A 9,715-nucleotide genomic window follows, 5' to 3' on the forward strand; every position below is an offset into this window, starting at 1 on the left:
TTATGGGGGGACAGGGCTGCTGAGCCTAGAGATGTATATGTTGGTCCTGGCACCAGGGGGAGGGACAACTGATTTAGTATAAATAGCTGCTAAAAATGTACCTGCATTTACTAAATGTCAGCTAAAAGAGGAGTGAAATTAAAAACCTGTATAGATATTAACAGTACTTAATGTCAGCTTAGTAAAAAAACATAACAATTATTATCTACAATGGACTGCGCGTAGCTAACAGACACATTTCCACCACTCATAGACCACACCCACCTTTTCTTTGAAAAACTGGGTGACATACTGTCGCCCTTTTGTCCCTCTCTCTTGTCTTTCTCTCCTTTATTTTCTCTTTTGAAAGCCTGACTTTGTGAGTCGTTCAGACATGGTTCACACGTGACGTAAGTACTAGCATCCCTGCTCCTAACATGCTCTCACTCTCTGCTAGAAAGTGCCGGCGGTGCTGCACCGCGTTTGGAGGCAGGACCAAACCATTGCATGTAAATAGAAGGGAGTGTACAGAGGCTTTGGATAATTAACTTTTTTAAGAAAATCAGTTAAATGAATTGTAAGTTTAGTGAGTACATTATCGATATAACGTAATTAATGATAATTCCCGATACCGGGGGGGAAAACGCGTCACTGCAGGAGACAGCGTCTGAGGGCTTCTTAATATTTAAAAACCTATGAATGTCTTATACTCAAATAACGGGAAAAAACTCAGCTACCTGACGATATGAGCCATTTTTACCGAAACAAAACACAAGTCTCACAAGAAGCGTTAGCATTAGCCCTTAGTGAAAACAGGCTGATGCTACTTCCGGTGCTAACTAGCAAAAACGATCTTTAAAACTTAAGATGTTCTGCACAAACTACAAATCAGCTGAAAGCTGATACTCCACAGATTATTTTTATATAAGTATCATCACTGTAGGACACAAACTCACTGAGCGAGCAGCCAGAACAGAGCAAGAAAACAACAACAGTGTTCTAAACCATACAAATAATTATGTTTTACCGTTGCTGTTTTGTGATCAAAAGTCGTGTTCAAGGGAATAAAAACGCTGCTCAAGGTTAATCCAATGTCTTTTAGTCACTTTAGAATTGTTCCTGATAATCCATCATTACATTCATGGCCGCAGAGTAGGTATCAAGTTTTGCAGTCCGGGGTTTAGGCTTTCTCACGTGCTGTTGACGCAAGCCTCTCTCTCCTTGACGTAAGTGTTTAGCGGCGTTTACTAACTCCCCCTCGATTCTATTGGCTCCAAAGTTTCAAAAAAGGTGTCAATCACCCAAATCGACCAATGACTTCCAGAGATAGGATCCTGCGTAGTATGAATAATGCCAGCAGCGGCTGCTTTACGCACAGACGGAGCAGAAGCAGCAGAAGCAGCCGCACAACCGCTCCAGCACAGCAGCAACGAACACAACACAGCGAAGCGACAACACAGCGAACAGAGAACACAGCGAACAGAGATCACAGAGACAACAGCAGGCAACCCTGATTAGGAACTTCAGGAAAGGTATGTACTCTCTCTGTTTGTATCTATTAGTTGTGTATTTGGTGTAATCTATAGTAATTCCACACTCGCAAAATACAAAATGGACGCCGCTTTGTTGTTGTAGCGTTATCGTTCCGTGAGAAACTAAAACATTGGCAACATCATGTTGGTGAACGTATAAATAGATTAATTGTATTTTGTGACTATAACACGGCAGTATATAAATAAAGCTGTATATCAACCCAGTATATATATATATATATATATATATATAAATATATATATACCGTTAATCCACACACGCCAAATGGATGCTGTTTTGTAGTTCTACAGACATTGACTATTAGCAGTTTATAAATAAAGCTGTATTGTATATCAGTCTATATATATATTAAGGCAGGAGAGGCCAGACAGGCTCCGGAGTGCACCACCCAGGCGCCGATGAAAACGTGAGTGGCGTCTGGAATTGCCGTCGAGGTGGTGAAAAAGGTGAGAGCCTCCACACGAGATCAACCGGCTGGTCGAACTTCCTCTCCGGCACCAGAAAGAAAATTGTTAACAGTCAGATGTTAACAGAAATATGTCGACAGCCGTTAACAGCTAGCCGTTAGCCGCTAGCCATTAGCAGCTAGCCGTTAGCAGCTAGCCGTTAGCCGCTAACTGGCAGCCATGGGTAGCTGCTAGCCGTCATTAGCCCCACGTGGTTAGCCGCTAGTCGTCGTCAGCTAGCGCAGCCGGGACGTGCAGCTACACGCCCCGAAGAAATAGGCCCACGAGGTAGCAATCTGGTTGCTGGTCGACCCAGCAGGTCGTGCATCGTCCACCTGTTGCCGGAAGGCCGATGCAGGAATGGCGAGCAACATTCCCAGCCATTCCGCGGGGCGCGCACCGAGCCTCTAGTCCGCGTGCCGGTGGCAGCCACGGACGTCTCCAATCATCCTCGGCATTTCGAGAAATAAACTCAAGTTCCTTTTGCCGTGTTCGGTTCCGTCCTGGAAACTTCTCAAGACGTATCAGGGTCACCAGTGTAGTGCCGAGAGATAGGGAGTTGGAGGCGGCGGAAGGAAGGTGCAAAATGGTACTTTATTAAAGAGCTGTTGACTGGTTGCAGTCCGGGTCGACAAGAAAAAGAGCCAGGAGGGCACACACTATATATAGGTAACACATAACATGTCCGTGTTGGAACAATAGCCGCAACTGTAGTTCCAAGTTTGAATTATGTCCCGGTGGTTAAACAGGTGGTCACCACAAGCCCTTAATAACATTCATTTTCTGGGCTCAATATGTGTCTTTGCCGTTTTCGTTGTGATCGCTAAATTCACCTTGTTTGTAATAGTATCACTGTTCCAAGCAAACGGGGGCTTTTGTTTTGAAATCACTTCTGCGAGTTTCGCCCCGCCCCTCGTTCCAATGACCATTAGATCATTTAGTAAGGTAAAACAACAAAAACAAAAAGGCCTCTCAGACGCTCTTCCGCTAACTTGTGTAATAAAGAAAAACAAATGGACCGTAGATACACGGATTAGGGCAACACCATAAGAGGCGTGTACTACGAAGCTGGTTCAATCTAACCTGGATATGTTTGAGTTAGCCGGTTGGCCTAATCCAAAACATAAGCGCTCTCGCTAAACGGTCCTACGACGCGGGTTAGGTGTTAGTTAGGTGCGCGTCCACATGAAAGGGGTGGTATTTGGAGCATTAGACCAATCACAAACATGGAGAAGCGTACTGACAGCGGAGCGTCATACTTCCTGAATGAAAAGTCAACTATAATATTAGTCAAATATGAAGACGTTAAACTTTAAACATCCATGACTTAAACTCTTGATCCAGGATAAAAAAACACATAGCTGCACCTGCAAGGTGAATACAGCTGGTAAAAGAAAAAGTGTTTGAATGCGTACATTAACAGGTTTATGATATCACTGATCTGACTTTAATTACATTTGACTCGAGTGTTTTGTCAACTTAATGTGTTAAAATAATACTTCTGCATACAGTATGTGACACTGTGATTGTTGCATGGCCAGATACGGCTCAGCTGACTCAGATAAGGAAATATATGATACATTATGATGTGATATGAATGATAATGGGACACATCGACGTCTGCACTCACAGTGCCGCGGACTGTACTGCATTAAACATCGACATTAATCATCGACTCCGTCGGAGATGCAATAAGCCGCCATTACCATCAATACTCTTCAGCAAGGTCCGTTCCCTTAGAAATAAGGTGGAGGAGCTACGCCTCAACACTCGGATCTTAAAAGAATACCGTGAGTCATGCATGATGATTTTCACTGAGACCTGGCTTCAGGAAGACTTCCCAGACTCATTGGTTCAGGTACAAGGCTTTTCAAACGTTCGTATGGACAGGAACAGTAACTCGGGGAAAGTGAGGGGGGGAGGCATTTGCGCTTATATAAAGGACTCTTGGTGCAGCAATTACACAACAAAAGACACTGTGTGCACTCCCGATATCGAACTCTTATGCCTAAGTCTGAGACCATTTTACCTACCTAGAGACTATGGGAACATTTTTATCTGTGCTGTTTACATCCCACCCAATGGTAACGCATCAAAGGCTGCCTCACGTGTAGCGGACTGCGTGCACAAGCAGTTAAAGAACAAACCTGATGCACCTATATTTGTTATTGGAGATTTTAATCACTGTAAAACCAGCACTTCCGGGATTCCAGCAATACGTAAGAAATGGCACCTGGAAAAATAACATACTGGACAAATGTTATGGCAGCATCAAAGATGCGTATGCTGCTCGGATTAGACCCCCCCTTTCAAATTCGGACCATAACACCGTCCAGCTAATCCCCACCTTTAAGGCTGCCATCAAGAGAAGTAAACCTGTCTCTAAAACTGTCAGTCTATGGCAGGATGAGCATAAAGAAAAGCTAAGTGGCTGCTTCCTGGCCACAGATTGGGAAGTATTCTACCAGGACAATGACACCATCGCTGAGACCATCATAGACTACATTCATTTTTTGTGTCGATACTGTTGTGCCAAAAAAGACTATTAGGATATATCCAAACAATAAAGACTACATCTCATCTGATATTAAACAGTGTATCCGACGAAGAAATATCGCTTTTCAAAAGAACGATGCAATACAACTGAGATCAGCTCAAAGAGAACTAAAGGGGACACTTAAAGAAGCCCGAGAGCAACATAGTCTGAGTGTCCGAGAGGCTTTCTCAACCAAGAACTCAAAAGAACTGTGGGACTCTGTGAAATAAATTACAAATCTGAACTCTGGCAAGAGGGAGATGCATGTTCTGGATGAGCTTAACAAAGCAAATTAACTTAACAACTTCTACAAACGTTTTGATATTAATTCTGCTTCTAACATTGATGCATGTAATAACTTGTCAACCTCTTTAACCTGTGACCCAATACACAATAGAAGAATAATAATTGATGATAGTGCTGTGGCCAGGGTTTTCAAACAACTGCATACTAAGAAGGCCAGTGGGCCAGACGGTATTTCGGCACTCCTGCTGAAAACGTTTGCAGACGAGCTCACCCCTGCCTGGAGTCCATTATTCCAGCTCTCTGCTGACTCGGGAAGCATCCCTCAAATATGGAAGAAAGCTGTCATCATACCAGTTGCAAAAAAACCATGCCCACATGACAACAACGACTTCAGACCAGTGGCTTTGACCTCAATAGTGATGAAGTCACTAGAACGGATTATTGTAGGGAACTTGCGAACTGAGGTGCAACACCTCTTGGACCCCTACCAGTTTGCGTACAGCGATGGTAGAGGTACAGATGATGCTCTGACCTCTACAACTCACTTTATTCTAAAACACCTGTAAAATCCTTTAGCTTATGCAAGATTAATGTTTATGGACTTTAGCTCAGCTTTTAATACTATTCTTCCCCAAATTATGTTAAAGAAGCTCAAACAAATGGATGTGAACCCTTACTTAATCAGATGGTATCACTCCTTCCTAACTGAAAGACAGCAGCAGGTGAAAGTAAACTTGACCCTCTCTGACACACAGGTCATAAGCACAGGGGCACCACAAGGCTGCGTTAGCTCTCCTCTTCTCTTCACACTCTACACAAATGAGTGTAGGAGTCAGCACACACACAACCACATTATAAAGTTTTCTGATGACACAGCCATACTTAGTCTACTGACGAGAGACTCAGACATTTCTATATATAAACTCGAAGATTGAAGAGATCGTGAAGTGGTGTGAGGCGCACAACCTGGTGTTACATGTTAAAAAAAAAAAGGAAATTATCTTTGACCCCAAGTCAGTAGGTGATCACAGCCCCGTCCTTATCAACAGGGAGGGAGTTGAGCAGGTTTCACGTTTTAAATATTTGGGGATTTATTTTGATGCTCAGTTAGGCTGGGCCCATCAGGTGGATCAGGTATGCTCAAAGATAAGCCAGCGCCTGCATTTTCTGCGTCGGCTCAGGGTTCATGGAGTGGATACATGTATCATGTTAATGTTCTACAGGGCAGCAATTTAGTCTATTATTCGTTATGGCATCACAACATGGTTTGGTAACTTGTCAGTTAAATCTAAATCACAACTCCAGAGCTTGATAAAAAGGACTGGAAAAATAATTGGCATGCTTCCACCATCCTCTCTTCAGGAGATATTTGAGGCGATGGTGAGAAAGCAAGGCCGTAAAATCACATGCGACCCCAGAAACACATCCTGTATAGAGAGTTTGAGTTGCGAGGGCAGAAGGTATAGATTACCAAACTGTAAATTGAACAGGTATAAGTTTTCCTTTATTCCACTGTCAATCAAGCTGCTGAACAGTCAGAAACAATTGTGATTATGCTGTGAGGAGTTGTTGGGAGGTGCAATGTTTACAGAGTAGTTTGTGCAATCGAGAAGGTTAAATAGGGGAAGTGCATTATGTGTAAATAGGTATGGACACAATAGGGATATGTGCAATTTGAGGGACACTATGCATAGGTGCAATAGGGAAAGTGCAATATTGATTTGTGTATGAATACAATAGGGAACAGTGCAATATTTGATTATGTATGTGCAATAGGGAAAGTTCTGTACCTGTATGTTTCTTGTTTGTTTGTTTGCCATGTGATATGTGATCTCTGTTCTGTATCTATGACTGATTGACCTGAATGTTTTATGTGTATTATCTCGATGCCCAAGATACATTTCTCCTAAGGGAGACAATAAAGCTTTATCTTATCTTATTTTAATGTTACATTACATTACATTTAGCTGACACTTTTATCCAAAGCGACTTACAATAAGTGCGTTCGACCAACAAAATACAAACTTGAAGAAAACAGAATCATATAAGTACATCAGGTTTCATAGAGCAAAAACATTTCAAGTGCTACTCAACTGGCTTTAGATAAGCCAGCCCTTTATTAGTATATAAGTGCTTTGTTAGTAATTCTATCGCTCGAAGTGGAGTCGAAAGAGATGAGTTTTCAGTCTGCGCCGGAAGATGTGCAAGCTATCTGCTGTCCTGATGTCAATGGGGAGCTCATTCCACCATTTTGGAGCCAGGATAGCAAACCCACGTGTTTTTGCTGATGGGAACTTGGGTCCCCCTCGCAGTACGGGTGCAGCGAGCTGTCTGGCCGATGCAGAGCGGAGTGCACGTGCTGGGGTGTACAGTTTAACCATGTCCTGGATGTAGGAAGGGCCAGATCCATTCACAGCATGGTACGCAAGTACCATTGTCTTGAAGTGGATTCTAGCAGTTACCGGAAGCCAGTGAAGGGAGCAGAGGAGCGGCGTGGTGTGGGAGAATTTAAGAAGGTTGAAGACCAGACGAGCCGCTGCATTCTGGATGAGCTGCAGAGGTCGGATGGCACATGCAGGTAGACCAGCCAGGAGGGAGTTGCAGTAGTCTAGGCGTGAGATGACCAGAGCCTGGACCAGAACCTGCGTCGCTTTCTGGGTCAGCTGGGGACATATCTTCCTGATGTTGTAAAGCGTGTATCTGCAGCAGCAGGTTGTAGCAGCGATGTTTGCAGTGAAGGACAGGTTGTTATCTAGGATCACACCCAGATTCCTTGCAGTCTGAGTTGGGGAAACAACAGAGGTGCCGATGTTGATTGTTAGGTCAAGAGTGGGACAATCTTTTCCCAGAAGGAAAAGCAGTTCAGTCTTGTCAAGGTTGAGCTTGAGGTGATGAGCAGACATCCACTGAGAGATGTCAGCTAGACAAACAGAGATGCGTGCGACGACCTGGGTCTCTGAGCGGGTAAAGGACAGAATTAATTGGGTGTCATCAGCGTAGCAGTGGTATGAAAAACCATGCGGGCTAATGACTGATCCGAGCAAGTTTGTGTACAAGGAGAAGAGGAGGGGACCAAGAACAGAGCCCTGAGGGACCCCTGTAGTTAATTGACAAGGGTCGGACTCAGACCCTCTCCAAGTAACCCTGTAGGTGCGGTCTTTGAGGTATGAGGTGAGGAGGGAAAGTGCAGAGCCTGAAACTCCAAGTTCTTGGAGAGTGCGATGGAGGATCTGATGATTCACCGTGTCGAATGCAGCAGACAGATCCAAAAGGATGATGACAGAGGAGAGGGAGGCTGCTTTAGCCATGTGCAGTTCCTCAGAGACAGCAAGGAGGGCAGTTTCTGTGGAGTGACCTGCCTTGAAACCAGACTGGTGCGGATCCAGAAGGTTGTTCTGATGGAGATAACAGGAGAGTTGTTTAAAGACAGCGCGTTCAAGTGTTTTAGACAGGAACGGGAGGAGAGAGACAGGCCTGTAGTTCATAACATCATACGGGTTGAGAGTGGGTTTCTTTAGGAGAGGGTTTACTCTTGCCTCCTTGAGACTGTTTGGAAAGTGACCAGAAGTTAGAGAAGTGTTGATGAAATGGGTGAGAAACGGTAGAATATCAGGAGCGATAGTCTGAAGGAGGTTTGAAGGGATGGGGTCCAGAGGACAGGTGGTAGGACGGGCAGAGGTAATGAGGGTAAGAACCTCACTTGGAGAGAGAGGGGAAAAGGAGGTCAGTGTGTGGGTGAAAGGAGGGTCTGGTGACCTAGTGGTGAGTAAAGGTGAGTCAGAAAAAGAAGAGCGAATATCATCAACCTTTTTTTCAAAGTGGTTAACAAAGTCGCTTGACAGAAGTGAGGAGGGGGGAGGAGCTTTTGGAGGGTCCAAGAGGGTGGAGAAGATTGAAAATAGTTTTTGGGGATTGGAATAGGAAGATTGGATCTTATCTTGAAAGAAAGTGCTTTTTGCCTGAGAGATCGAAGCAGAGAAAGAGGAGAGGAGAGCCTGATAGGTTAGGAGGTCGTCATGGTGTTTGGATTTCCACCGTTTCCGCTCTGCTGCCCGAAGGACGGTTCTATTAGCACGCAATGCGTCATTTAGCCAGGGAGCAGGAGGAGACTGACGAGCCTGCTGAGATGTGAGAGGACAGAGAGAGTCCAGAGAGGATGAGAGAGTAGAGAGGTGAGTTTCTGCAGCAGAGTTTGGAGGCAGGAGTTGGAACGAGTCAGAGGAAGGGAGGGCTGAGAGCACCGATGAGGCAAAAGTAGAGGGGGAGAGGGGAAGAGGGCACGAAGGTTGCGGCGGACAGGTGCAGAGTTAGAAGAGATGAGTTTGTTATGTTTGGAAAGGGGTAGAGATAATGAAATGAAGAAGTGATTGGATGTGTGAAGCGGGTTTACAGAGAGGTTAGAATTAGAGCAGTTCCTTGAGATTATGAGATCAAGGACATTGCCAGCTTTATGAGTTGGTAGGGATGGAGACAGTGAGAAAGCAAAGGTGGTTAAAAGAGATGTTAGTTCAGATATCTTCCCCGTCTGGAGGTTTAAGTCTCCGAGAAGTACAGCGGGAGGGCCAGTTTTCAGGGATGTGTGAGAGGAGATTATCTAATTCCTCCAATAAGTCCCCCAAGGCGCCTGGTGGACGGTAGAGAACAACAATGGTTCATTGTATAGGATGGGTTACTGTGACGGCATGGAATTCAAAGGTGGAAGGAGTGAAGTTAGGTAGCTTAAAGCGGGAAAAGCTCCATTTTGGGAGAGAGCAGGAGACCAGTGCCACCTCCTCTGCCAGTGGGTCTGGGTGTATGGGAGAAGGAATATGCTGTGGAGAGAGCTGCTGGGGTGGATGTGTTGGATGGAGTAATCCAGGTCTCAGTGAGAGCAAGGAAATCCAGGGACTGCAGGGAAGCGTAGCCAGAGATGAAGTCGGCCTTAGGAACAGCTGACTGGCAGTTCCACAGGCCC

The sequence above is a fragment of the Gymnodraco acuticeps genome, unplaced genomic scaffold, assembly GCF_902827175.1.
Source record: "Gymnodraco acuticeps unplaced genomic scaffold, fGymAcu1.1, whole genome shotgun sequence".
Taxonomy (NCBI): Eukaryota; Metazoa; Chordata; class Actinopteri; order Perciformes; family Bathydraconidae; genus Gymnodraco; species Gymnodraco acuticeps.